The sequence below is a fragment of the Durio zibethinus genome, chromosome 24 (assembly GCF_047325235.1).
Source record: "Durio zibethinus cultivar Kanyao isolate XHJ-2024 chromosome 24, ASM4732523v1, whole genome shotgun sequence".
NCBI classification, from domain to species: Eukaryota; Viridiplantae; Streptophyta; class Magnoliopsida; order Malvales; family Malvaceae; genus Durio; species Durio zibethinus.
The window spans coordinates 12,460,517-12,477,426 of NC_143185.1; the positions used below are offsets into that span (position 1 = coordinate 12,460,517).

The 16,910-nt window shown below is 25.4% G+C and overlaps 2 pseudogenes; both read left to right on the forward strand.

Moving 5' to 3' along the window:
• The first annotated feature begins 13,853 nt into the window (after positions 1 to 13,853).
• Positions 13,854 to 15,663, forward strand: LOC149511923 (18S ribosomal RNA; annotated as a pseudogene).
• A 291-nt stretch (positions 15,664 to 15,954) lies between these two features.
• Positions 15,955 to 16,110, forward strand: LOC149511924 (5.8S ribosomal RNA; annotated as a pseudogene).
• The last annotated feature ends 800 nt before the right edge of the window (positions 16,111 to 16,910 follow it).

Here is a 16,910-nt window from a genome sequence, read left to right on the forward strand (position 1 = left end):
GATTAAAATTTAATATATAATTGTTATAACATTATAATATAATGTATTAACTATAATATTATTTAAAATTATATATTATTTTATATTATATAACCATATCATTCAACTATACAATGAATTCTAGATTTAAAACAATTTAGTTTTATAACATTATTAAATTAATCTATGGTTATAAATTTTATATTAATAATACTATTAAGATATACTATATTATTTAATATTAGTGTATATGTTATAAAAATATTAAGTATTAAATTTAATTTATCTTTAATTTATAAACTCATTAATTCATAAATATAATAAATATTTAAATTTTATAATTATAAAATATAATAAATTTTTAAACATCAAATAATGTATTTATTATATGATTCAAAATAATAATATTATAAATTTAAATAATTTAATAATAATATTTAATTTAAATATTATTTGGATATTATTATTAAATTTTAAATAAAAATTTATAATTATTATTATAACAAATTTAAATTAATAAATATTGTATACTTTAATATATTAATAGATAGTTGTTTCTATTTGAATACTAATTATTATAATATTATTATATTAATTAATTATTATTTATTACAAATTTTTATTAAATAATTAATACAATAATTAATGATATAATATTTATATCATAATAGACTATAATAAATAATTGAATATTTATTTATTTAATTATAACATATACACTAATATTAAAGTTTAAACACAATTAAATTGTTAACTTTAATCAAAAGGAATTTATTAATTATGGTGTTAATATAACTTATAAACTTATAAGCTTGTATAATAAAGTCACATTTAGTATTATTATATTAATAAATATATAATATATAATATTTATTATATATTAATTATTTTGTATAATATAATTTGTTACTATTCTAAAAATTTATAAATTAATTATAACTATTATTTAAAATTATAATATCAAATTTAATAATAAAGCTTATTACAGCAAAATAATTTATTTTGTAATCAAATTATAAATAACTTAATTATTTACTTTAATATTAATTTACTATTATATTAAAACAAAATATTTGATTTATAAAACAAATATTTTATTATATAAATGAAACTGATTTATCCTTAATAATTTAGTAATTATTATCTAAGTTACTATATAATTACTACATAAAGATTAATAGTCTAATTATTTAAAATTTATTTAAATATTTAAATTTTTGAAAAATTTAAATTTATTAATAATTACAAAAAATGAGATTTAAAAACTAAATTTATTTCATATTATATGTTATTATTTAGTTAATAATTTATCTGAAATAATTAGCTAATTTATTAAAATAATAACAAATTATGACAATTTATTTGTATATATATTTATATAATTATGTATAAATCAAAGTTATAATTAATTATTCCTAATTATTCATGATTTAAATAAAATAAAATAAATTAATGTAATCTAATTAAATATTTATTAAAATCCTTATTAAATAAATAATTCAATAATTTAATTTATTAAATTATTAACTTTATAGATTATAATTAAGAATATTTAAAAAAAGGTAATAAATTAGTATTATTATTAATAATAAATTATTTCATAATTGCAACAATTATCACTATTTAAATTTTTTATTAGTTAATTAAGAATGTAATAATAATGTTATAATAAGCTATTATTTAAATTATTTAAAATAGATAATAGACAATTGTTTATTTTGAATAATTATGATATTATTATTTGTGATTTGTATATAAATTAGTTATAATATTATTTTATTATAATATAGATAATATATTTTCAAAAATTATTTATTACAAATAATAAATTTAATTATTTACTACAAATAATAAATTTAATTATTTAGTTATAATTAAATATTATAAATATATTAATAATATATATATGAATAATATAATTATTATAGAATAATAGTCAAATAATTAACTATATTATTATTTAATCTATTTTATAATTAAGTTATAATTAATTAAATATGATTATATTGGAAATATTAATAATAATTAAAATTATTAGTATTAGTTATATTTTGCTGTTATTTATTATTATAATTAATATTATTACTATTATAATAATAATTGGTAATATTATTATTTAAACTAACTAAGAATTTATTATTAAAAAATTTAATAACTAAATTAATATTATTAATTATAAAGTAATTAATTATTAAATAAATATATAACTATATGTATAATCAAAGAATATAATTGATTATAATAATAATATATAATTTAATAATTTATTTAATTATAAATATTATAATTTATAATTATAGATTATAATTTATTTATCCCAAATTTAATATTATAATGTTAATTAGATCATTATAATTAATTATAAATTATTATCAATTAATAATTTGCTAATATTAATTAAAAATACTATCTCAAATTAATATTTATGTAATGTAATTATAATTTAAAATTATATAATTAATATACTATTATTAATTAATATTTAATTATATATTTAAATATAATTTAATAATGATAATATTTATTTTTTATATATTTATTAATATTATTATTGTCTTATTATATGTTTAATATCAAATTATTTATATTTTTATAAATTAATAATTAATATATAATTATTTGTAACATTAAAACTATTTTATAATTATTATATGTTATAAATATCATATATTAATAATTTATGAATATTATATTTATATAATAATTAATTATACTATTTATTATAAGTAAATATTAAATTAATTAAGTTTAATATATTGTTATTAATAATTATAACAATATTATTATTCAAAGTTATTGTTATATTAAAAATGTTAATTAATAATAAACAGTTTAGTCATAATTGGATATGATAATTAATTATTATCAATATGTTCAAATAGTTAAATTATGGTTATATATTTCACAACACTTATTTATTAAATTATATGTTATTAAAACGAATATATACTTATTAATCAATAAAGTTAATATTAATATAATTTCATAATACAATTTAATAATAATGATTATTATAAAATGTTAATCTCAAATATTATAAATATTAAATCTATTCATATGATATGATTAGAATTAAAATAATTATCTAAATTATTATTATAAAATTATTGATTAATAAGTGTATATTCATTTTAATAATATATAATTTAAAATTATAATTTATATAATAATATATATTTTTTAAAAATTTATATATTATTTAAAATATATTTAAGACTATATTTTAATTATAATAATAATGAAAATATCAATGATTATATTTTTAATTTATATATTGTAAATTGAAATATATATATTATTATAATAAAATAATTAATTTATTAAATAATAAATAATTATTAATAAATTATATAACAATATAATTATTATAATATATTATTATAATTATTGTTATTATAGTTAATTATTAATAACAATAATTATTTTATTATTAAGCTAATATCTAATTAACTATTATAAGTAATAATATATATTATATTATAAAACATTAAAATAATAGTATACAACTTATATAATTTATTTTATTATAATAAAAATATTTATAATAATTTTTATAATATATAATTTTATATATTATAAGATAATTGTTGATTATATTTAAAATAAAATTATATATATTCATGTAATATTATTTAATAATATATTAAATAGCATGTGTTTAACTATAATAATATTTTAATATGATAATGAAATTCTTGTATGAAAAGAAAATATTGTTTTAACATAATATAAAATTATTATAATATATAACATTATGATATATATAATAATTTTATAAAATAACTTAATAATATTTTTATAATATTATAATAACTATAAAGAATAAATAATATTATTGTTTATTATATAATTATAATTAATATTTATTATAAATCTAATAATATATAATTTGTTTTATTAATTATTTAAATATATAATTTTTATATTAAATTATTTTATTAATAATTTATTTATTTAAATTAAAATTAATTAAAATTAAAATTAATTACTAATATTAATATTTATTATTAATATTAAATAAATACTAATTATAATATATAATTATATTGTGTTATATATAAATTGCTAGCATATTAATCATGTATTTAAATGATTTGCATAATTTAAACATTATAATTATTAATAAAATAGTATTTATGGTATATATTATATCAATTTAATTCAATAAAATTAAATATAATTTTAATATTTTAATATTTATATTATAATAATGATGTTAAAATATTGTAACTATAAATTTATTATAGAAATTAAATATTTAATTTTTAAATTAAACAAATTTAAACTTAAATTAGAATAATATTCAAATAGCTATGAATATTTGAATTATAAGATTTCAAATATAAAAAATTAATAACTAAGAGATTTAAAAAGTAACATTTTTCTAATTATTTAGCTATTGTTTTTATGACAACTCAATTAAAAAACTTTTAATAATTTTAAATTACAAAAGGTATGATTCAAATTTATTAACAAATTATTAATTTAGTATGATTTAAAATAAATAAATGTTCAAATTGCTAAATTAATATTCTAAACATTAATAACTAAGGATTTAAAAAATAAATGTGTTTGCTGAATCAGTTCAAATAGTTAAAACTATTAGAATAATTATCTATTTCAAATCATTTTGACCTTTTGTTTAGTCATAAAATAATTGCTTCAACTCATAAATGCTTATTCTAAATAAAATAATACTAATTTATTAACATTCAAAAAATTATTAAGTAAGAAATTAGAAAAAAAAATCTATTTACCGAACAAGTTCAAATATTTTTGACTATTTGAACAATTATCTATTTAAAATCGTTATGACCTTATATTTTATCATAAAACAACTATTTTAGTTCATAAAGCTTATCTGAAATAAAATAATATTACTTTATTAATATTATAAAAATTGATAAGTTAGAGATTTAAAACATAAATCAGTTTATCGAATCAGTTCAAATAATTATAGCCATTTAAACAACTATCAATTTCAAATCATTATGAACTTTTGTTTTTTATAAAAGAATTGTTTTTCATCATACAAGCCTATTCATAATAAAATAATACTAATTTATTAATATTTGAAAAATTAATAAGTACGAGATTTAAAAAATAAATCTGTTTATCGAATTAGTTCAAATAGTTATGACTATTTGAACAATTATATATTTTCAATTGTTATAACCTTTTGTTTTGTCATAAAATAATTATTTATCTTCATACAAGCTTATTCGAAATAAAATAATACTAATCTAGTAATATTATGAAATTTAAAACTGATAGATTTAAAAAAATAAATTTATTTACCGAACCAATTCAAATAGTTAAGGCTATATGAATAATTATCTATTTCAAATCGTTATGACCTTTTGTTTTGTCATAAAACAAATGTTTTTGTTCATATAAGTTTGTTCAAAATAAAATAATATTAATTTATTAATATTTCAAAAATTAATAAGAGATTTAATAAATAAATCTATTTACCATACTAGTTTAATTAGTTATAACAATTTGAACATTTATTTATTTAAATCATACTAAATTAATAATTTGTTAACAAATTTGAATCATACCTTTTGTAATTTAAACTTATTAAAAGTTTTTTAATTGAGTTGTCATAAAACAATAGCTAAATAATTAGAAAAATATTACCTTTTAAATCTCTTAGTTATTAATTTTTTATATTTGAAATCTTATAAGTCAAAGATTCATAACTATTTGAATATTATTCTAATTTAATTTCAAATCTATTTTAAAGTAAAAATATTTAAAGATTTGTTTTGTCATAAAACAATTGTTTTTGTTAATATTGTTTGAAATAAAATAATATTGTTTTATTAATATTTAGAAAATAAATCTGCAAGAGATTTAAAAAGAAATCTGCTTACCAAACCATTTCAAGTAATTTTGACTATTTCAATAATTATTTATTTCAAATCGTTATAACCTTTTATTTTATCATCAAACAATTGATTTTGTTCATACTATTTTATTTAGAATAAAATAATACTAATTTAATAATATTTTGAAACTTAATAACCAATAAAATTAAAAAATAAATCTAATTGTCGAACCAGTTCAAATAGTTAAGGCTCTATGAATGATTATCTATTTCAAATCATTATGACCTTTTCTTTTAATGTAAAACAATTTTTTTGTTCGTACAAGCTTATTTTGATTAAAATAATACTAATTTAATAATATTTTAAAAATTAATAAGTAAGAGATTTAAAAAATAAATTTGTTTACTGAATCAATTCAAATGGTTAAAATTATTAGAATAAGTATCTATTTCATATCATTTTGATCTTTTGTTTAGTCATAAAACAATTGTTTCAGTTCAAACAAGCTTATTCAGAATAAATTAATACTAATTTATTAACATTTAAAAAATTAATATGAAAGAGATTTAAAAAAATAAATCTGTTTATCGAACAAATTTAAATAAGTAAGTGATTTAAAAAGTGAATATGTTTACCAAATCAGTTCAAATAATTATGGCCATTTCAATAATTATCTATTTCAAATTGTTCTTACCTTTTGTTTGGTCATATGACAATTATTTTTTATCATACAAGCTTATTTGGAATAAAATAATACTAATTTATTAATCTTTCAAAAATTAATAAGAGATTTAAAAAATAAATCAGTTTACAAAACCAATTCAAATAGTTATGACTATTAGAGCAGTTGTATACTTCAAATTGTTATAACCTTTTGTTTGTCATAATACAATTATTTCTGTTCATACAAGCTTATTTGAAATAAAATAAAACTAATCTAATAATATTATGAAAATTAATAACTAAGAGATTTGAAAAATAAAATTGTTTATCGAACTAGTTCAAATAGTTAAAACTATATGAATAATTATCTATTTCAAATCATTATAACCTTTTGTTTTGTCATAAAACAATATTTTCAATTCATACTAGCTTATTTAGAATAAAATAAAATAAATTTATTAAAATTTCAAAAATTAATAAGTAAGAGAATTAAAAAATAATTATGTTTACCTAACCAGTTTAAATAATTATGACTATTTGAACAATTATCTATTTCAAATTGTTATGACCTTTTGTTTTGTCATAAAACTAATGTTTTTGTTCATATAAGTTTGTTCATATAAGTTTGTTCATATAAGTCATAAAACAATTATCTATAAGTTTTTTCTTATTGATCAAGTTGAAATAGTTATGACTATCCAAACAATTATCTATTTCAAAACATTATGACATTTTGTTTTGTCATAAAACAATTGGTTCTGTTCATGCAAGCGTAATTTGAATAAAATAATATAAATTTATTAATATTTCAAAAATTAATAAGTATAATTTTAGAAAATAAAGCTATTTTCTGAGCACATTCAAATAGTTATAACTATTTGAACAATTATCTATTTCAAATCACTATGACCATTTGTTTTATCATAAACCAATTGTTTCTATTCAAACAAGCTTATTTGCAATAAAATAATTCTAATTAATTAATATTCCAAAATTAATAAGTAAAAGATTTTAAAAAAATTTGTTTACTGAGTGAGTTCAAATAGTTATGATTGTTTGAACAATTATTATTTCAAATCATTATGATCTTTTATTTTGTTATAAAACAATTGTTTCTATTCATACAAGTTTACTTGGAATAAAATAATACTAATATATTAACATTCTAAAAATTAATAAGTTGAAGATTTAAAAAATTAATTAGTTTACCAAACCAGTTCAAATAGTTGTGTCTATTTCAACTATTATCTATTTCAAATTATTATGACATTTTATTTTGTTGTAAAACAATTGTTTCTTATCGATCAAGTTGAAATAGTTATGACTATCTAAATAATTATCTATTTCAAAACATTATGACATTTTGTTTTGTCATAAAACAATTGGTTCTATTCATGCAAGCGTATTTTGAATAAAATAATATAAATTTATTAATATTTCAAAAATTAATAAGTAAAATTTTAGAAAATAAAGCTATTTTAAAACACATTCAAATAGTTATGACTATTTGAACAATTATCTATTTCAAATCATTATGACCATTTGTTTTGTCATAAACCAATTGTTTTTGTTCAAACAAGCTTATTTGGAATAAAATAATTCTAATTAATTAATATTCCAAAATTAGTAAATAAAAGATTTAAAAAATAAATTTGTTTACTGAGTGAGTTCAAATAGTTATGATCTTTTGTTTTGTTATAAAACAATTGTTTTTATTCATACAAGTTTATTTGGAATAAAATAATACTAATATATTAACATTCTAAAAATTAATAAGTTGAAGATTTAAAAAATTAATTAGTTTATCGAACCAGTTCAAATAGTCATGTCCATTTGAGCTATTATCTATTTCAAATTGTTATGACATTTTATTTTGTTGTAAAACAATTATTTCTATTCATACACAATTATTTATAATAAAATAATAATAATTTATTACTATTTCAAAAATTAATAAGAGATTTAAAAACTAAATCTCTTTACTAAACCAATTTAAATAGTTATAACTGTTTAAACAATTATCTATCTCAAATCATTATGATCTTTGTTTTGTCCTAAAACGTTTGTTTCTGTTCATACAAGCTTATTCATAGTAAAATATTGCTAAGTTAATAATATTCTAAAAATTAATAAGGATTTAAAAAATAAATGTGTTTGCTGATCTAGTTCAAATAATTAAGACTATTATAATAATTATCTATTTCAAATCATTCTAACCTTTTTGTTTAGTCATAAAATAATTGTTTTAGTTCATACATTCTTATCAAAATAAATTAATACTAATTTATTAACATTCAAAAAATTAATAAGCAAGAAATTTTAAAAAAAAAAATTTATTTACTGAACAAGTTCAAATAGTTATAACTATTTGAATAATTATCTATCTAAAATCATTATGACCTTTTATTTTATCATAAAACAATTGTTTTAGATCATAAAAGCTTGTCCCAAATAAAATAATATTACTTTATTAATATTTTAAAAAATGATAAGTTAAAGATTTAAAACATAAATTAGTTTATCGAATCAGTTAAAATAATTTAGGCCATTTGAACATTTATCTATTTCAAATCATTATGAACTTTTGTTTTGACATAAAATAATTATTTTTCATCATACTAGCTTATTCGTAATAAAATAATATTAATTTATTAATATTTCAAAAATTAAGAAGTAGGAGATTTAAAAAATAAATTTGTTTATTGAACCAATTCAAATAGTTATGACTATTTGTATTTCAATTTCGTATAACCTTTTGTTCTTTCATAAAACAATTATTTTTATTCATATAAGTTTATTCAAAATAAAATAATACTAATTTAATAATATTTTGAAAATTAATAACTAATAGATTTAAAAATAAAGTTGTTTGCTAAACCAGTTCAAATAGTTAAGGCTATAGGAACAATTATTTATTTTAAATTGTTATGACGTTTTATTTTATCGTAAAATAATTTTTTCAGTTCTTACTAACTTATTCAGAATAAAAAAAAATTTATTAATATTTCAAAAATTAATCAATAAGAGATTTAATAAATAATTTTGTTTGCTAAACCAGTGGAAATAATTATGACTATTTGAATATTAAAATAAATTAGTTTAACTATTGTATCTGGTAGAATGGCCTTGTTGCCACGATTCACTGGGATTTAGCCCTTTGTTGCTTCAATTTGTCCCTTTCCCCCATACCCACCAAAGCCCTCTCACTTTATTTTTTTTACACCTCACCCTTCTAGGGTTAGGGATGAATGGTGTTCCCCATTGCAACTGATTTGGTCGAGCGATAACATCTTTCCCTCGAATGTCTAAGTAAACGACAATCAAATGCCCTCGATATTTGTTACAAGGATAGGCTCGCCCTCAGTGTGAGCACGTGCCTTAATCTTCATCCACACACACTGACCTCTGGTATAGGTTGTTACCTAGAATGCCATCGATTGCCTTTGGCCCTCGATTACTACACGGGCAACCACATCCAACATTGTCAGTAGATGCTAACCCGTTATTACCTTGGACACTATTAGCATATGTGGACCCTTTGTGCGGGATGTTGCCTCGGACACCGTCACCAGATGCATGTAATGTTTGAGTGGGTACTTGTATTATTGGCATAAACTAGTCCTTAGTGCTAGTTGTTACCTTGGACACATTTGTGACAGATGCTAACACTTGCTATGGCATGTGTACCATGACCTTCTCATCCAAGGAGTTTGTTTACCCCTTAATCACCATTGGCATGAAATGATGCTCAATGTATGTGTCACAAGCTCCAATCTTAAGCCAAACCATGTATGGCCTTGGACAAGGAATTGACTTCGTGTGCCTAAGTTAGCCTACAAAGCTCAAGTGCTCGTCATAATTCTAGCTTGTCAAAGATTATGTTATAGTACTGGGCCTGCTAAAAGCCTACAAATCTAATCCTTCCAAGATTGTATTCAGGCATGCCTACACCTAAGTCTGACCATATGCCCATACCTCAATTATCAGTGCTCGAACTTGGGTCTGACCATGTACCCATGTATTGCTCACCAGCACCCGTACTTGGGTCTAGCTCAACTCTACCAAACTTGAACATGTGCTTGAGCCTCTAAAGTCTTGATCATTGCCTATACCACTATTCTGGACTAGTTCCTCGTGACTTAGGCTTGCAATAAGCCTCAAGGTTTGGTTCTTTCGACTGTCAGACCCTGTTCTTCTAAAATTAGAACTACTACTCAACTCAAATAAAACTCCTGGGCTTAGACTAGCTTGCAAACTATGATACATGCACATGCCTCGACCACCATCAGGGCATGTTGGCCCTTAGTCTAGGCACATGTTGGGTCGTGCACCATGCGAGGGTATCCTGGGCCCGAGCAACACACCATGTGCATTACGATTGGGTATTAGGTGGGTTCAAGCACATCTTCATATTTTTGCCATGCTAGTAGCATTTTTATGGTTTGTAAATTCATATAAGTGCTTACTAGCTCCCACACCTGTGCTTGGCTCAATTATGTCGAACTTGAACACTATGCTTGAGCTTTTAGAGAATTGATCATTGCCCATACCATTGTTTTGGGCTAGTTCCCCATAACTTAAGCCTCTAGTAGGTCTCAAAGCTTAGTCCCATTGGCTGTTGAACTCTGTTCCATTAGAACAGTGACACATGCACATGCCTCAACCACCATTAAGACATGTTGGCCCTAGGTTTCAACACATGCTTCGATCACCATCAGCACATATTGGCTCTTTGTGCGGGTAGTTCTTTCGAGCACCATTGGTACATGCTAGGCTGCACATTACGCAAGGGTATCTTGGGTTTGAGCCATGCACCCTGCATACCATGATAAGGTAGTAGGTGGGTTTAGACACATCTTCATATTTCTGTCGTGTCCATGCCATTTTTATGGCTTATAAATTGATATAAGCACTCATTAGTGCCTGTACTAAGGGTTGGCTCAATTCTACTAAACTTGAACACTATGCTTGAGCCTCTCAAGTTTTGATCCCTGCCAATACAAATGTTTTGGGCTAATTCCCTATGACCTGAGCCTTTAATAGGCTTTAAGGCTTAGCCCCCTGACTCTCGGATCCTATCCCTTTAGAATCAAAATTGTTCATTGACTCGGAAAGAACCCCTGAGCCTGGACTAACATGTAGACTGTGACACATGCACATACCTCGACCACCATCGAGACATGTTCACCCTTGGTCTCAACATATGTTGGCCCTTTGTGTGGGCAATTCACTCAAACACCATCAGCACATGTTGGGCCATGCACCACGTGCTCCACGATCGGACAATAGGTGGGTTCACACACATCTTTATAATTTTGCCATGAAAATGTCATTTTTATGGATTGTAAATTCATATAATGGTCCCCTAAGCCTTACTATGAAGTGTCACAGCAAGATGACTTATTTCTTATTTTTTATGATTTTTAGAATTTTTTACAATCTGAGATTTTTTGAAAATATTTTAAGAGTTTTGGCCTCAAATTTGGTATATGTGATCTTTGTATTTTTGTTGGCATCCATAAAAAAATTCAGCTAAAATGTCAAAATGTGGAAGATTTTGTGTCCATTTGAAAAAAAGTCCTCATTTTAGACACTTGAATGGCTACTAGCTACAAACCGATAAAAGCTCTTATGCTCTTTAAAAGGGTTGAGTAGTCGAGTTTGCCTAGGGGATAAGGAGCCAATATAAGGGTTAAGGGCCACCTCCCATCGCATATCATGTGCGTACACCGCCTAACCCCCTTCCCTAATCATCGAAACCCCCAATGCTATCGATTAGGTTCTCTAGCGATGCTTTAGTGATGGTGCCCTAGGTAAAAAAATGTGACACCAGCGCATGCCTGAGGCCAACGTGTACACCATAGCCTAGAATCAAACTTTGACCAAGGCCTCAACCATTATCGGCACAAGCTAGCCTTTGGTACGGGCACTTACCTCGATCACTCTCGGCACATGCTGGCCCTTGGTGCATGCACATGCTTTGATTAGTATCAGAAGAATATGGCTCTTCATGTGAATAGTTATTTCCATCACTATTGGCACATGCCGGCCCTTGCTATGGGTACCTGCTTCGAACACCATCAACACATGCTGGGTCTTGGTACAGGCACAAGCCTCGACCACCACCGACACCTGCGGACCCTTGGTGTGGGATATGCCTATTTGAAAAAAATTTTCCCATTTCAAACACTTTAATGTCTATGCTAGCACATCTATAAAATCTCTAATACTTTGTAGGGTTTGGTTATCGAGGTGCTCTCTTTCCCTTTCTTCGGGAGGAGTAGTGTACGTGATAGGCCTCTCATTGTGTACATCCATGGTAACGTCATTGAGGTAAAATCCAGGCCATCCATTACTTTTGGACGTGTTGTTTGAAGACTAGTTACTTCAATAACTTGTAAGAGCCTATGGCCTTGACCAATTGGCATGCACTCAAAAAAGGTCAAGCTCAAGCCTATGCCTACGACTAATGCTGTCCCATACCCTAAGACCAAGTCCCTGAATCACACAATGACTCTCTGGGGTGGTGCAAGTAGAATCTATGATAATGGGCTTAGGCTGGCCAAGTCTTTCAGGTATTTGATAGTCTCATGGTCCCTTCTTGTCGACCATAAAAAATGCATTAGGCTGGCCAAGCCAGTGCATGTAACTGATGTTGCCTAAGACCTACCAGGAGCAAGTCCTTGAATTAGGTAATGTCCTCCTAGGGTGGTGACAGTAGAGTTTGCATGTGTAGTCCTGGCCAAACCAAGCATTGGTGGTGTTATGCCGTTGTTATCTATTAAATGGTAGGTGCAATCTTATGCCCCTTGCTTGTGTTTTTCCCCTGCCAAGTGGTTGTGGTGTGGCTCATGCATCATTTCTTCTGCTTACTCATTGTGTAATCGATTGGGTGGGTTGTGGATCGGTATGCATGAATGCTACCAGTTGTATGCAATAAGCATATGAGTAGTGCTATGATTGTGCATGTTGGCAAGCTCCATGCTCGATGCATCAAACTGTCGATCATCACCCTCTTCAATCTTTCTTATATGGTCATCATACCCTGAAAGTGCGATCGAGATCTTGTGTTGCATACCTAAATAGAAGGAAATCGAATATCTTGCCATCCTTCATATGCCTTGTGTCCTTAAGGGTTACGAGTTGGACCTTAATTTTGCCTCGTGTCCTAAGTGTGCCACCCAAACCCTTTGTGGTCGTATTGGTACATTAGTGTTCATTCATGCTCTCGAATGCAAAACATTTTATAAGCACTGGCCCTCAACCCTTATTCGTCCAAAGCTATGCATTTTACATGCTCGACACACATGATACTTGTGCTCCCTATTAGTTCTTTCTACCACTCAGTCGATGCATTGACGCTTATGTAGTCCCAATGTCCTAAAGGAAAGTAGTAATATGCTTGTCTCAAAGATTAAGCCATGTATGTGTAAGTATGAACTAATTTAGACTGTGAAATTGTGAATGGCTCATTAAATTAGTTATAGTTTGTTTGATGGTATCTACTACTCAGATAATCATAGTAATTCTATAGCTAAAGTATACAACAACCCCTGCTTTTGGAAGGGATGCATTTATTAGATAAAAGGTCGATGTGGGTTTTGCCCTTTGCTCTAATGATTCATTATAGCTCGACAGATAGCACGACCTTTATGCTAGCAACGCATCATTCAAATTTCTACCCTATCAACTTTTGATGATAAGATAGTGGCCTATTATAGTGGTGATCGGTGACAGAGAATTAGGGTTCAATTTTGAAGAAGGAACCTGAGAAACGGCTAATACATCCAAGGAAGGCTGCAGGTGAAACATTACCCAATCTTGACATGAAGAGGTTGTGATAATAAATAACAATACCAGGCTCTATAAGTCTAGTAATTGAAATGAATATAATCTAAATCCCTTAAGGAGGATATATTGAAGGGCCATCCATTGAAGGGTAAGTCTGGTGCTAGTAACCATGGTAATTCTAGCTCCAATAGCATATATTTAAATTGTTGTAGTTAAAAAACTCATAGTTGGAACTAGGGTTGGGTCATTTGGTCCACCTTACGATGAGCACCAGTCTACTTGTCCTTATAACCAATGATGCACTCCTAACTTTAACTAGCCAGGTCATTCCTCCTGCAATATTACTTTGAAAAAATTAGAATGCTCAAAGTAGGCCTATATTTGTAACATTAGCATAGGATAACATCATAGGATTTTGGTGCTATTGTATTGGCCTTTAGGATCAAAGTAATGATTAATAGGGACAGTTAGGGGCATTCGTATTTTATAGTCAGAGGTGAAATTTTTGGATTTATGAAAGATGAACAATTGCAAAAGCATTTACCAAAGATGTTTTCATTAATCAAGAATGAAAGTTAGGGGCTCGAAGTTGATCAAATACCATCCTAGTCTCAATTATAAATGATGCCAACCAAGGATCAATGAATGTTACTTTTAGGACCCCATCAGCACCTTATGAAAAATCAAAGTCTTTGGATTCTAGGGGGAGTATGGTTGCTAGGCTAAAACTTAAAGGAATTGATGGAAGAGCACTACCAGGAGTGGAGGTTGTAGTTTAATTTGACTCAACACGAAAACTTATCAAGTCTAGACATAGAAAGATTAACATACTGAAAGCTCTTTCTTAATTCTATCGGTGGTGGTGCATGGCTGTTCTTAGTTGGTATAGCGATTTATCTGTTAATTCTATTAATGAACGAGACCTTAACCTATTAACTAACTACAAGGAGATGATTTTTCATGGCTAGCTTCTTAAAGAGACTGTGGCTACTTAAACCAAGAAAGTTTGAGGTAATAACAGGTCTATGATGCCTTTAGATGTTTTAAGCTACATCTGTGTTACACTGATGTATTCAATGAGTCTATAGCCTTGGTTGACAGGTCCAGGTAATCTTTGAAATTTCATCGTAATAGGCATAGATCGTTGCAATTATTGGTCTTCAATGAGGAATTCCTAGTAAATGCGAGTCATCAGCTCACGTTGCCTACATCGCTGTCTTTTGTACACACCGCCTGTCACTCCTACCAATTGAATAGTCCAGTAAAGTGTTCATATTATAGTGACATGGACTGTTCACTACTTGTGATGTTACAAAAAGTCCACTAAACCTTATCATTTAGAGGAAAGAAAAGTCGTAACAAGGTTTCCATAGGTAAACTTATGAAAGGATAATTGTCAAAACCATCTCAACGAATAACCTATGAATGTGTTAATGAAACACCAAGGTGGTGAGGGTGCCTCTATGGATTGAGCCCCTTCTGGCCTTAGGTATGTGTAATTATCACTGCATTCTGCCTCCCGAGCAAATGAAACGATCGGCATCATTGCCTGTGACCAAATAACAAACCTTAAGCATAAATTGTGCCAAGGAACCTAAATGAAAAAAAGCACATGTGCTATCGCCACCCCATTTACGGTGCATGTGTGGGCAGCACCATGGCTCTTTTTGTCAAGAAAAACCAAAATGACTATCGATAACGAATATATTGGCTCTCATATCAATGAAGAATGTAGTAAAATGTGATACTTTGTGAGAATTGTAAAATCTTGTGAACTATTGAGTTTTTGAACACAAGTTGTGCCCCAAGCCCTTAGGCCAAGGGCACGCCAGCCTGGGTGTCATGCATCATCACCTTCTAACCTCCTACCTACCAGCTCTGATTGAGGGGGCAAAAGATGGCTTTCCATGATCTTGTCGATCGTGGTTGGTCCAAAAATGAGTCCCTAACAACGATAGCGTCATGACCGTCAATGGTAAAGCTCACTGCATGCCTTGTTTCAGTGAGACGTGCACATTGTCTATCCAGACTCCAATAAACCCCCTGCATCATTAAATCGATGCTCACATTGTGACTCGTTGAGTTTAAGCATATCAATAAATGGAGGAAAATAAACTTACTAGGACCTAGTAACGACGAGTAAATCAAGAAGAGCCTAGCTTGAGAATTAAACATCTCCGTGTTTGAATTGTAGTCTGTAGAAGTGTCTTCAGTGACGGACTGAGCAGAAGTCCCCTGAAAAAAGGCACCATAGAGGGTGAGAGCGCTATTATGCCTGGATCCTATCACACTATGAGGCACTGTCTGTGGGTCGAGTTTTTTTTGGGAATACAAACCCAATCAGATAGTAAATTTTGTCCAAGTCTAAATACGGGTGAGAGACCGATAGCAAACAAGTTCCATAAGGGAAAGATGAAAAGGACTTTGAAAATAGAGTCAAAGAGTAATTAACAAATTACTTATTAATTTAATAAGTTGAAATAATTCAAATATTAGATAAATAAATAAAAAATTTTATCACAAAACAAAAAGGTCATAACGATTTGAAATAGATAATTATTCAAATAACCATGACTATTTAAACTTGCTCGTTAAATAGATTTATTTTTAAAATTTTTTACTTATTAGTTAAAAATTAAGAAA